This window comes from Sander lucioperca, chromosome 17 (genome assembly GCF_008315115.2).
Source record: "Sander lucioperca isolate FBNREF2018 chromosome 17, SLUC_FBN_1.2, whole genome shotgun sequence".
NCBI lineage: Eukaryota > Metazoa > Chordata > Actinopteri > Perciformes > Percidae > Sander > Sander lucioperca.
This window is the reverse complement of record NC_050189.1, coordinates 5,487,523-5,498,774: the sequence shown is the minus strand read 5'-3', so window position 1 is coordinate 5,498,774 and position 11,252 is coordinate 5,487,523. Positions and strand designations below refer to the sequence as shown.

The following is an 11,252-nucleotide window of genomic DNA, read 5'->3' as shown; positions in this document are numbered from 1 at the left end:
GGTGGGAAAAGGACATTTACAATAACTTCAAATGCACCACGAGGCTGTAGTTTATCAGTTTCATTGACCGCACCGTTTGTGTTGTTTTTCCGACGGCTAAAACACAGTCAAACTTTACACCGTTTAGCGTTAGCTGTCAGCATTTTAACCGTTTTTAATCCAGCTACTAGCTAGCGGTAGGCTAACGTTAGCTGCTGTCTAGTATAGTGTTAACTAGCGCCCGTGCAGCGGTGTTTGTGTTGCCTGTATCGTCTGTTTCAGAGCATCAGAGAGAAGAGTGCAGACATATCAGTGGCACCAGATTTCGGTAGCCAGGGTTGGCAGGAAGAAGATTTTTACAAGTAAATGTTCCAGTTAATGATCCAGGCAGCACATTCTCGTTTCCCTCCTTCATTTTACAGTCCAATGGTGGCTAGAACGGCTGGAATGGATTAATCTGCGTTATTTTTTTTAATGCGTTATTTTTTCTCAGATTAATTAATCAAAATTAATGCGTTATTTTGACAGCCCTAGTTTTTAGTGATTACCCACGCATCATACCACCTCCTTGCAGACTTGTTTTGACGAACTTTATGGAATTTATATCTAAAAAAAAATCAGGGTATTGGAAAGGTGACTGCACGTTCTTAAAACCATCTTTCAATTGCTACAACAGTAGCCCGGCTAGCTCAGTCGGTAGAGCATGAGACTCTTAATCTCAGGGTCGTGGGTTCGAGCCCCACGTTGGGCGTGTACTTTTTTTCCTATGTGTTAGGGAATTGTCAGATTGTTTTTGTTCTCCAGCCTGACTTAATTTTATCAATGATTGTAAAAAAAAATTTCCAGGGGTTTCCTTAGGTTTTTAGAGTGCGAGTTTGTGAGCTCATCGCAAAATAACGACCCTGCATTGTTGGCAGAAGACAACAAGTGGACGCTCTGTTGCGTCGGGTAACTGACCTCCGTAGTAGGGCTGAACGATTAAATGCATTTGCAATAATATCGCGATATGTTAAAACGCGATTTCCTAATCGCAAAGGCTGCGATTTGGTCACGTGACTCGCAACTTTTACAGCCATTTTAATAAAATGAAGGATTTTATTCGGGCTCGAGTCCATACGTGCAGTTACTGGATACAGGCACGCAGTACTGAAGGCTCGGTTAGTTAGCAACGATTAACTCTAATAACGTTCAGGGTGCTTTCACAGCAGCGTGGCTGCGTTGTTTCAACGGTTCAGCCCTACTCTGTAGTGTCATATGCTACCTAATGTACCTTTATCTTCTCTACCTTCCATCCTGGTCCAGCAGCCCGGCTAGCTCAGTCGGTAGAGCATGAGACTCTTAATCTCAGGGTCGTGGGTTCGAGCCCCACGTTGGGCGCATAGCCTTTTTTTTTTCCATTTCTGGGGGAATTGCCAAACATCATGCTTAGGTGCAAATTACATAATTTGTAACGCATTAAAGTGTTAACAGGGGCGTCCAATAGAACCTATAACATCTGTTCATAAATTGCGCGAGTATAACCAGGACCCTGAGATTAAGAGTCTCATGCTCTACCGACTGTGCTACCTGGGCTATGAAGAACCCCTTCCCCCGAAGCAGTAACACGCCTGCAGTTCACTCAGTCCCCTTGTTCATGGTCTATCCGTTGTCGCTGTGAAGCACAGAATCAAAAAACCTGATCTGTGCAGTAAGCACCAACTTCGTCTCTGTGGCGCAATCGGTTAGCGCGTTCGGCTGTTAACCGAAAGGTTGGTGGTTCGAGCCCACCCAGGGACGAAAAGATTTTCTTACCAGTGTACTGTAACCTAACATTAAAAATCCCAGTGACAGAACTTTACTTATGTCTCTGTAGGTTTTCAGTCATCAATGTCATAGTTATCCAAGGAAGTTAATGCCAGTCCCAATCACAAGTCAGTTCCTTGTGGTTGGAAACTATAGGTGCATCACTAGCTAACGTTAGCCTAAATAAATAAATAATGTCAACAACTGCCGGCACCTAGTGCTGGGCAGTATGACCAAAAATGTGTATGACGTATTTTAAATGTTTATTTCTGGCTGTTTCGCTTAGGTTATTTCCAAACCTAACCAAACCTAACATTGGCACAGTCAGAAGTCTCTGTGGCGCAATTGGTTAGCGCGTTCGGCTGTTAACCGAAAGGTTGGTGGTTCAAGCCCACCCAGGGACGAAAGTTATCTTTTTTTAACCTCATTCGCAGCTTTAGGAAAAACGAGGTCAGTGGGGGAGAGGAAGAGGCTCTTTATGCCTTCATAACGGCTTTGTCAGGAGACATACAGTCCCTGCAGTTTGAGTCTTTCCACATTAAAGACTGATAGATTCCTTTTTTTATATCACTACAATTACATGGGCTATCAACTCTAAAATAATTGGCACCAACATAACATTTTTCCCCAACTAGCCCCCAGGGCCAGTAGATCAGTTTTACTGGCCCAGAAAAAAGAGGGGAAAAATACTTTTATAAATTGTTAATTTATTACATTGTAGTGATTTATACAAACAACAAACAAAAAGCATTTTCTGCATCTACAAATATGTGTTCAGTCAGTTTAGTTTGATTTGCACACTAAAAAAGGTTGCATCAAGCCTGGTGAAAATTTACGTATTTTAAGGGTTTCAGGAATAGGTGCACAAAAATGGCTTGCTAGCGCCCCCTACAAAATGAAAATAATTTAACCCCTGCAGTACGTTCATTTATTTTTTTGTAAAAATTGCATGAGCCCTTTATAAAAAATGAACTTTTCACATTTGTAGCGCCCCCTAATGACCAGTTTTTGACAAATTTGGTCCAGAGCCTTAAGAGTGTCATGGCAAACTAAGGATGTCACGAGACCACGGAAGGTTTGTATCACGTCTTTGGATCCATAGATATTGAATTAAAGTTAAAAAAGTAGCAAATGGAAATGGGTGGGGCTTGAAGAGTGAGGCCCCACCCCCTCAGGTCTGTGCTAGCGTTGTCTCTGTGGCGCAATTGGTTAGCGCGTTCGGCTGTTAACCGAAAGGATGGTGGTTCAAGCCCACCCAGGGACGTTTTATGATTTAAAAACAGGCCCTATTATGCTTTTTGGGGATTTCCACCATCATTTAGTGTGTTATATAGTTGTTTTGTGTATGTAATAGGTCTTTAAAGTAAATAAAAACACATTTTACGCCAAAGGGAGCTTTTCCTCCCACAGAAAGAACTTCTCCTTAACTGCCTGAAATGCCCTTGCCTGCATAATTAGCGTCTCAACTATCTCAATTGGTGACGTCACCAATTGAGAATGCCCATAATTAGGTTTAGGGTTAGGGTTTGCTGTGGTGTTGTAGGATTTGCTGTGGTGTTGTGTGATTTGCAGTCGTGTTGTGTGATTTGCTGTTGTGGTGAAATGCTGTCATGTTGTGGGATTTGCTGTTGTGTTATGGTGAAATGCTATCGGCTGAACTTTTTTTTGGTGCTATTTACGGCCGAATAATTTCTGTAGTCGAACATTCGGTGCACCCCTAATTTTTGAGGGGAAAATGTGCACACATGTCAGACCTGGTGAAAATGACACTAATAAATAGGCTACACCTGTAGTACAGATCAGCGTGAATACATTCAGAGAGGAATTATCAGACAACATTGACTGTCTGTTTTTCAAGCATTTTTAACCTGATTAAAACATGAGAAGCATTCCACTATTTTGCTGCTGGAACTTAAAAAACAGTTTGAGCAAATTCTGTCAAGCAATGTTTTATGTAACAATCTCCCCTCGATGATGTTTTTTGATTTATTTCACCATGAGCTGTTAGAATAAAACAATGCAATATCTTATAAAGTAAACAAACATTGGTCATAAACAAAACATTTCAAAACTTAATTAAAGCTGCAAGCGGCGTTGGACGGGCCCTCGCACCTCCTTGCATGTCTGGGTTAATGGCGGACACCGCTCCTTGCGACCGTGCATTTGCGCCGTTCTCAGACACTGCAAATTGTCACCAATGAAAAGGGAACTCTGCTGAGTTCAATGATATCTCACACAAGACTCTACCTCATACAGTTCTTTAGCTGTGAAAGGGGCGTGGCTAAAACATAGGGGGCGGGCCAAACCATGACCAATGAAAATGGAACTCTCTCCTGAGATCAATGAAACCTCACACAATAGTGTACATCAAACGGGTCATTAGTTATTAAAGGGGCGTGGCTAAAGCATAGGGGGTGGATCAAACCATCACCAATTTAAAAGGAACTCTCTCCTGAGTTCAATGATACCTCACACAAGACTCTACCTTAAATGGTTCAAAAGCCATAAAAGGGGGCGTGGTCTGAGTAAGTGGGCGTGGTTAAAGTATAGGGGGCGGCTCAGTATCACATGTAGACCACACATTATAAGTTTCATGTAAATCGGATGATGTTTGTCAAGGCTGATTTCCTGTTGCCAACGTGGGGGCGCTATGACCAAAGGTCAATTTTGGCCTATAGATGTCCTCAGACCTGGACTCTTGTCAAACGCGAGAAATGTTGGGCAGATGTGACAACGTACACTAAAGTTACAACAACTTCTTTGTTCATCGATAAATGCTCAAAATGGCCGCCACGCCCACACCGTTGGACGAAAACTCAAGATTTTAATAACTTGTCATCGTTAAGGTCTTGAGATGGCACAAAATGAATTTGAAGTTGATCGGATGAAATCTCTAGGAGGAGTTCGTTAAAGTATATCACCTTGACTTTTAGGCCTACTTCCTGTTGCCACTAGGGGGCACTATAACTTTGAGTCAATATCGGCCTGTAGATGTCCTCAGGGTTGGACTCATGGATGTATTAAGAGAACTGGATACAGTGTTCGGCGGGAAGCCCCGTACATTCCGATGAGAGTGCTCAAAACCGCAAACACGGAGCTCGGCTCTTCCGTGTTGACTGGCCCATGACATCACGATGGACATGCGTACCAGCAACAGTTTGTTTGTGTTGTCGTAGCAACCAGTAGCAACATGCTCGTTCATGACCTTCTCTTTCATGTCTCTTACAAGTGGCGAACTCATGAACTCGCCGTTTTCATTGTCTAAAATATTCACTAATGTTAAACATTGTGTTTCCTGATCGTTTACATGCTTATCTAAATAAACGATGGATGTATTTAGACAACCAAGGAGATTTAATCATTATGTCGTGCTACTAGCTAGCGCTAGCTATTAAGGTTAGCCTGCAGTTTCGTGAACAGGGCTCATCCATGGCTTCATCCCTCATCCACGTTACAAGCTTTACAGCATACAGCCCTCGGATGTATCATAAGAGAGAACCAAGGCAATGTAATCACTATGTCTGTAGTAACGTTATGTAGGCATATAGCTAATTATGGTATTATCGTTCTCTTAATACATCCATGCTAGCTACCGCTAATAGCTACTAGCCGATAGCCCCGCCAGTTTGGGAAACGCTTCATACATGACGTTACATCCACGTTACAGGCTTTACAGCATACATACATCCCTCGGGTGTATCATAAGATAATACCATGGACGTATTAATAGAACACGTGGTGAATTACAACCATTAGCTATATCCATTATTACAGCTAGCTACAGGACCTCGGGAGAACAGTCATGTGAGCGGGCGCGCGCAGTCCCGCGACTCTACTCGCGTCATTATGCACGTTCGTCATACCTAGTTTAATAACTCTGGATTTGGCTACTAGTGAATTTTAAAAATGTTAAAAACGTGACGTTTTAAACAAGGACCCTTTAATTGTTCGGGCTGGTAAGTTGATGTACCCCCAATAAATGATCCGCTGAAATATAGAAGTTTCTTTCGCCATGCAAAGTCTATGTGAAAAGTCTTTCTGGGCCATGGGGTGCAGTACCACCGTTATCCGCTAAGCCCATGGTGGCTTTTAGACATGACGCTCTTCCTGGTTGGACTCTTATGAATCCTGAAAAGTTTTGGTCAAAGCCAATTGGTCAATGTACACTCAAGTTACACCCACTTCCTGTTTTGATGGCGAAAAGCACAAAAGGTTGCATCAAGTCTGGTGAAAATGTACGTATTTTAAGGGTTTCGGGAATAGGCGACACAAAAATGGCTTGCTAGCGCCCCCTACAAAATAAAAAAAATGTAGCCCCTGCAGTACGTTTAACGTAGACTAACGAAACGTGGTACACATATGTAGCATGTCAAGACGTACAAAAAAGCTCATTGGAGCCATACCCTTAACGCAACAGGAAGTCCACCATTTTGAATTGAAAGTTCGAAATTTGTGTGATTTTGGCCATTTCCACATGTCATACTTTAACAAACTCCTAGAGGTTTCATCCGATCCGGTCATAGCATAAAACCTTTCCCCCAACTAGCCCCAAGGCCAGTAGATCAGCTTTACTTTATACTTTTATAAATTGTTAATTTATTACATTGTAGTGATTTATACAAACAACAAACAAAAAGCATTTTCTGCATCTACAAATATGTGTTCAGTCAGTTTAGTTGGGTTTGCACACTAATAATTCCTATTATTATCCAGTAATGCTTGTTTTAATTTAGGTGAAATGTCAGAATGAGGCTATATTTTCACTGTGTCAAGGCCATGACGCTGCTGCCTTCACTGACTGTAAAGTCCCAATGTTGATGATTGTCATGAATCAATATTCTGTATTTTGGTTAAAAAAAGAGCAATGATAACTTTTGTAATATGGTTTTGGTATATATGTTTTAGATATTAAATACATAGCTAATTTGCTGTGATGCTATGAAGAGAAGACATGCTGATCAGGCAAATATCAGATATTTAAAGTAAAAGTGTAATAGGCCACTTTGACCAATCAGTACAACATTGTGGGCGTGGCTTCAGAAGAGGCCCTAAATCGTACCCTCCAGATTTTGTACAAATTGCATGAGCCCTTTATAAAAAATTAACTTTTCACATTTGTAGCACCCCTTAATGACCAGTTTTTGACAAATTTGGTCCAGAGCCTCAAGAGTGTTATTGGCAAACTAAGGATGTCACGAGACCACGAAGGGTTTGTATCATGTGGACTCACCAACAGTTTTGTTGTCACTACTTAGATTTTAGAACTTCCAAAGGAAGAAAAATGAATTCAATGGCTAAAATGTATTTATTAGTGCTGTCAAACGATTAAAATATTTAATCACGATTAATCGCATTAATGTCATAGTTAACTCGCAATTAATCGCACATTTTTCTCTATTCTAAATGTCCCTTGATTTCTTTTTGTCCCATTATTTTTTTTCTCATTTCAATACTCTTATCAACATGATACAACGATACTTTTAAAACGGTGCCTGAACCGAAAGATTTATATATATATATATATATATATATTAGGGCTGTCAATCGATTAAAAAATGTAATCTAATTAATTACATACTTTGTGATTAATTAATTGAAATGAATCGCATACATAATTAATGGTGCCTGAACCGATACTTTTTAAGAAAGTAAAAAAAAGAAAAAGAAAAAAAAAGGGTACTAAACAACAGTCGGTGACATTAAAGAACGGCTTGTTTATTACTAAGGCCATATGGTCAAAATTAAATGATTTAATAATAATGTATAACCGTAACAATAACTTATTTCACTAGTAAATTGCTGTTGAACGACAAAAACAACCACCAGATGGGAAAGGGACATTTACAATAATTTCAAATGCACCACGAAGCTGTAGTTTCCAGTTTCATTGAACGCACCGTCTGTGTTGTTTTTCCGACGGTAGCTGCAGATTGTTACCATACCGGTGTTGAATCCTCTACAGTAAAACACAATCAAACTTTACACTGTTTAGCGTTAGCTGTCAGCATTTTAACCGTGTTTAATCCAGCTATTAGCTAGCGGTAGTCTAACGTTAGCTGCTGTCGAGTATAGTGTTAACTAGCTAGCGGTAGGCTAACGTTAGCTGCTGTCGAGTATAGTGTTAACTAGCGTCACATGCAGCGGTGTTTGTGTTACCTGTATCGTCTGTTTCAGAGCATCAGAGAGAAGTGCAGACATATAAGTGGCACCAGATTTCGGTAGCCAGGGTTGGCAGGAAGAAGATTTTTACAAGTAAATGTTCCAGTTAATGATCCAGGCAGCACATTCTCGTCTCCCTCCTTCATTTTACAGTCCAATGGTGGCTAGAACGGCTCCGGGTCAAACGTCAATATTGAATGGATTAATCTGCGTTATTTATTTTAACGCGTTATTTTTTCTCAGATTAATTAATCTAAATTAACGCGTTATTTTGACAGCCCTAATATATATATATAAATAAAAACTCTTCGGATCTACACGATTCACGTGGATGACATTTTCTCATTCAAAATGGCGATTTTCGGCGAAAAGCGACTACTTTGCAGGTATGTACTACTCTTTGGCCGGCTCGCAAGCCCAAACAAGTGTGTCTGTTGTTTTGTTTCCGGTCTAGCTAGGTCCGGTGTGGTGTTGTAGTTTTTCTAACGTTACTAGTTGTTGCAACAGCATGTGAAAAAACTACAAAGTTTGCTAGGCCAAAAAGAACGTTAATCTTGCGATAAAAAAAATGACGGCGTTAAAATGGGTTTGCGTTAACGCCGTTAATAGCGCGTTTAACTGACAGCACTAGTATTTATCACACTATTCCTGCTGCCACCTTCTCTCACGGTACAGATCCATTTGTCCGACACGACTGAAGCGTGGTATCGCGACGTCATACATCCATGGTTGATGCTCCACGCCCTTGACTCCTTTTGGAGATCGGTGGGCCTGCCACACTTTAGCATATACTTCCCAGAGAGAGAGAGAGGCTGAACTAGGCTTTATCATCTGTGTTTAGGTGACTGCAATATCTTTGTTTGCCTTTAAAGGTTCAGCTAAATGTAACGAGTTTAAATACACCTTCAGGAAGACAGAAAGTTCAGAGAGTTGGGACGGCACTGCACAATAACACATTGTGGTTTAACTGTACTGCCTGCTTAATTGTTTACTCAATTGAGTGTTCATTAAATGCTTCTGTGTAAGTTATCAAGGTCTCCTGAACCTTCATCACGTATGTGAAATGAGTTGTGCTGCTCCTGAGTTTTTCCTTAACACCGCTGTGCCAGAAGGTCCACATCCCTGGAGTCTTTCTACTGCCACCTGAACAGGTTCAGTCCAGGTTGGTGTCTCTCTTATGTTATGATATTTTAAATAATTTTATGAAAGCATTATTCAGATTGAAAAGCAAGACTTTTTTCATTGGCATGAATATGTTTTTTTTTCCAAGTTCCAGTGCAAACTACAGTACCTCCTGGAAGGCCTGGACAGGGGGAACCAGGATTGAGGGACTGCGGCGGTGACCAGCAGGCCGTCATCCCTCCTCAACTACGCCGGGGATGTGGTCCACTCTGTCAACACCAGCATTTGTTCCAACCTGCCAAATACACTGGTACGTCTAATTGATATCTGGCAACATGATACTTATGGTTTGTGGGTTTTCAACTTTAATTCAACAAGCAGGGTTCGTACGGGTGCTTGAAATCCTTGAAAATGCTTGAATTTTGATGTTGTGTTTTCAAGGTTTGAAAAGTGCTTACATTTTGGATAAAATGCTTGAAATTGTAACACTATTTCTTTCAGAACAAATACTTATCTGACTGAATAGTTTGTTTATTAAATGGAGAAATAAAATGTTGGAGAGCTTAAAATGAAACCTGCTCGCTTGCATGTGTGTCTGCGATCTGCCAGGTGTGACTCCGCCCCCATGAAACCACTACTGTACCATGCCGGGAGGCAATATTACGAATTCCACTATGGCTATGCCAAGACCCGCTCTTTAATAGCATTTATTGGCCAGACGTCCATGCTTACGCAAGGTAACGTAACCCCATTTGTATAGGTCGGCTATCCAAATGCCTAACCCCAACCAATCGAGCTGCTTCGTAGGGCGGGTCTTGGCAGGCCATAGTGAGATTCGTAAATATGCTGCTCTCGTTTCAATGAACGTTGGCTGGAAGATGAAAAGTACAAGTTATGGATTAAACAGGGACAAACCCCACAAGTTGCCTCTTGTAAAGTCTGCAAAAAAGACGTGCAGCTTTTCACAATGGGCGAGTCTGTGCTCTTGAGTCACATGAAGTAAGTTTAAAGTAAGCCAACTGAAGTAGCCTACTGTACCCTTTTACTGTCTATGTACTGTACACGTTAGCGCCTATTTGTTTACGCTAGTAACTGCTAGCTAGGAATTCGCAGGCTAAGTGACTGAGAGTAGGTGTGAAAATGTAATGTTAGTATTGCATGTCTGTTATGGCATGTTCATTTGTGGAATATGCAGTGAACATAGCCAAAGTTACATCACAGTAAATATAACATTAACTACCCGCAAATTAAAACCTGCAAACGTTAGTCCAGTGCATAACAACAATCGTTGATTGCTGAACATAACATGTCATACAAGTAGCCTACTGTAAGGTTGAGGATGCCCTTATGCAATATTTACACTGCTCTATTCCAGTAGATAAATGTATATGTCTTGGCAATGAAATGCATTTTTTTTTCAATTAATATAGGCTATTTATCAGGCAGGTGCCTGTGCACTGTCAGTCTTCTGGGTTAAAATGGAATTACAGGTTGTTGTTGTTGTTGTTGTTGTTGTACTGTCTCAGATTTTGTTCAAACCTTGTCTATATCAAGAATGTGTCCCAAAACCAAGGCCTGTAAAATATTTCTGTTCAAATCCTGTCTTCATATTTTCAGCCCTTGAAATTACTTCAGTTTTACAGCCTGAAAATCACATTATCTGGGAAGCAATATTTGGACATTAATATAATGAAAAGTATTATTCATAGACAGCCCAAACTTTGTAGGGTGGAAGACAAACATGTCAATATGATTGAACCATTACAGGTTGGTACAGCATGCATGGTACGGCTAGATTTGGGAAAAAAAGTGTGTAAAGACATTAAAGGTAGCATAAACTTTGAGCAAAATCTAAGGGTGCAGCAACTGTTTTCCTGGATTTTGTCTGATTTGACACAGAATAACCCAGCTGCATGTCATTTGGCTCAAATCCTCCCAGTCAGTGCTACTCTCCATAGCTGTCTTACTGTATGTTATGTTATGAACCATGAAGATATCTGATCCTTCTGCTATTACGAAACACAATTTTGGCTGTTTATAGCATTATCTCTTTTAATGTGATAAAAACACTAAATAATAATTTTGACTATGTATTGGTATGTAATTTACAGTGGTTTACGGTGCTGGAAAAAGCTTTAAAATGGACCTTGAAAGTGCTTGAATTTTACCTTGGAAAAGGTGTACGAACCCTGAACAAGGCTTTATTTGTA

At 40.6% G+C, this 11,252-nt stretch overlaps 5 non-coding genes across 5 annotated transcripts; all 5 read left to right on the top strand.

The window, feature by feature from the left end:
- Positions 1-657: 657 nt before the first annotated feature.
- trnak-cuu lies at positions 658-730 on the top strand. The gene has a single exon. It is a non-coding gene; the product is annotated as a tRNA-Lys (tRNA).
- A 553-nt stretch (positions 731-1,283) lies between these two features.
- trnak-cuu lies at positions 1,284-1,356 on the top strand. Its single transcript has one exon. It is a non-coding gene; the product is annotated as a tRNA-Lys (tRNA).
- Positions 1,357-1,681: 325 nt separating this feature from the next.
- On the top strand, positions 1,682-1,755 carry trnan-guu. The gene has a single exon. It is a non-coding gene; the product is annotated as a tRNA-Asn (tRNA).
- Positions 1,756-2,091: 336 nt separating this feature from the next.
- Positions 2,092-2,165, top strand: trnan-guu. Its single transcript has one exon. It is a non-coding gene; the product is annotated as a tRNA-Asn (tRNA).
- A 786-nt stretch (positions 2,166-2,951) lies between these two features.
- trnan-guu lies at positions 2,952-3,025 on the top strand. The gene has a single exon. It is a non-coding gene; the product is annotated as a tRNA-Asn (tRNA).
- The last annotated feature ends 8,227 nt before the right edge of the window (positions 3,026-11,252 follow it).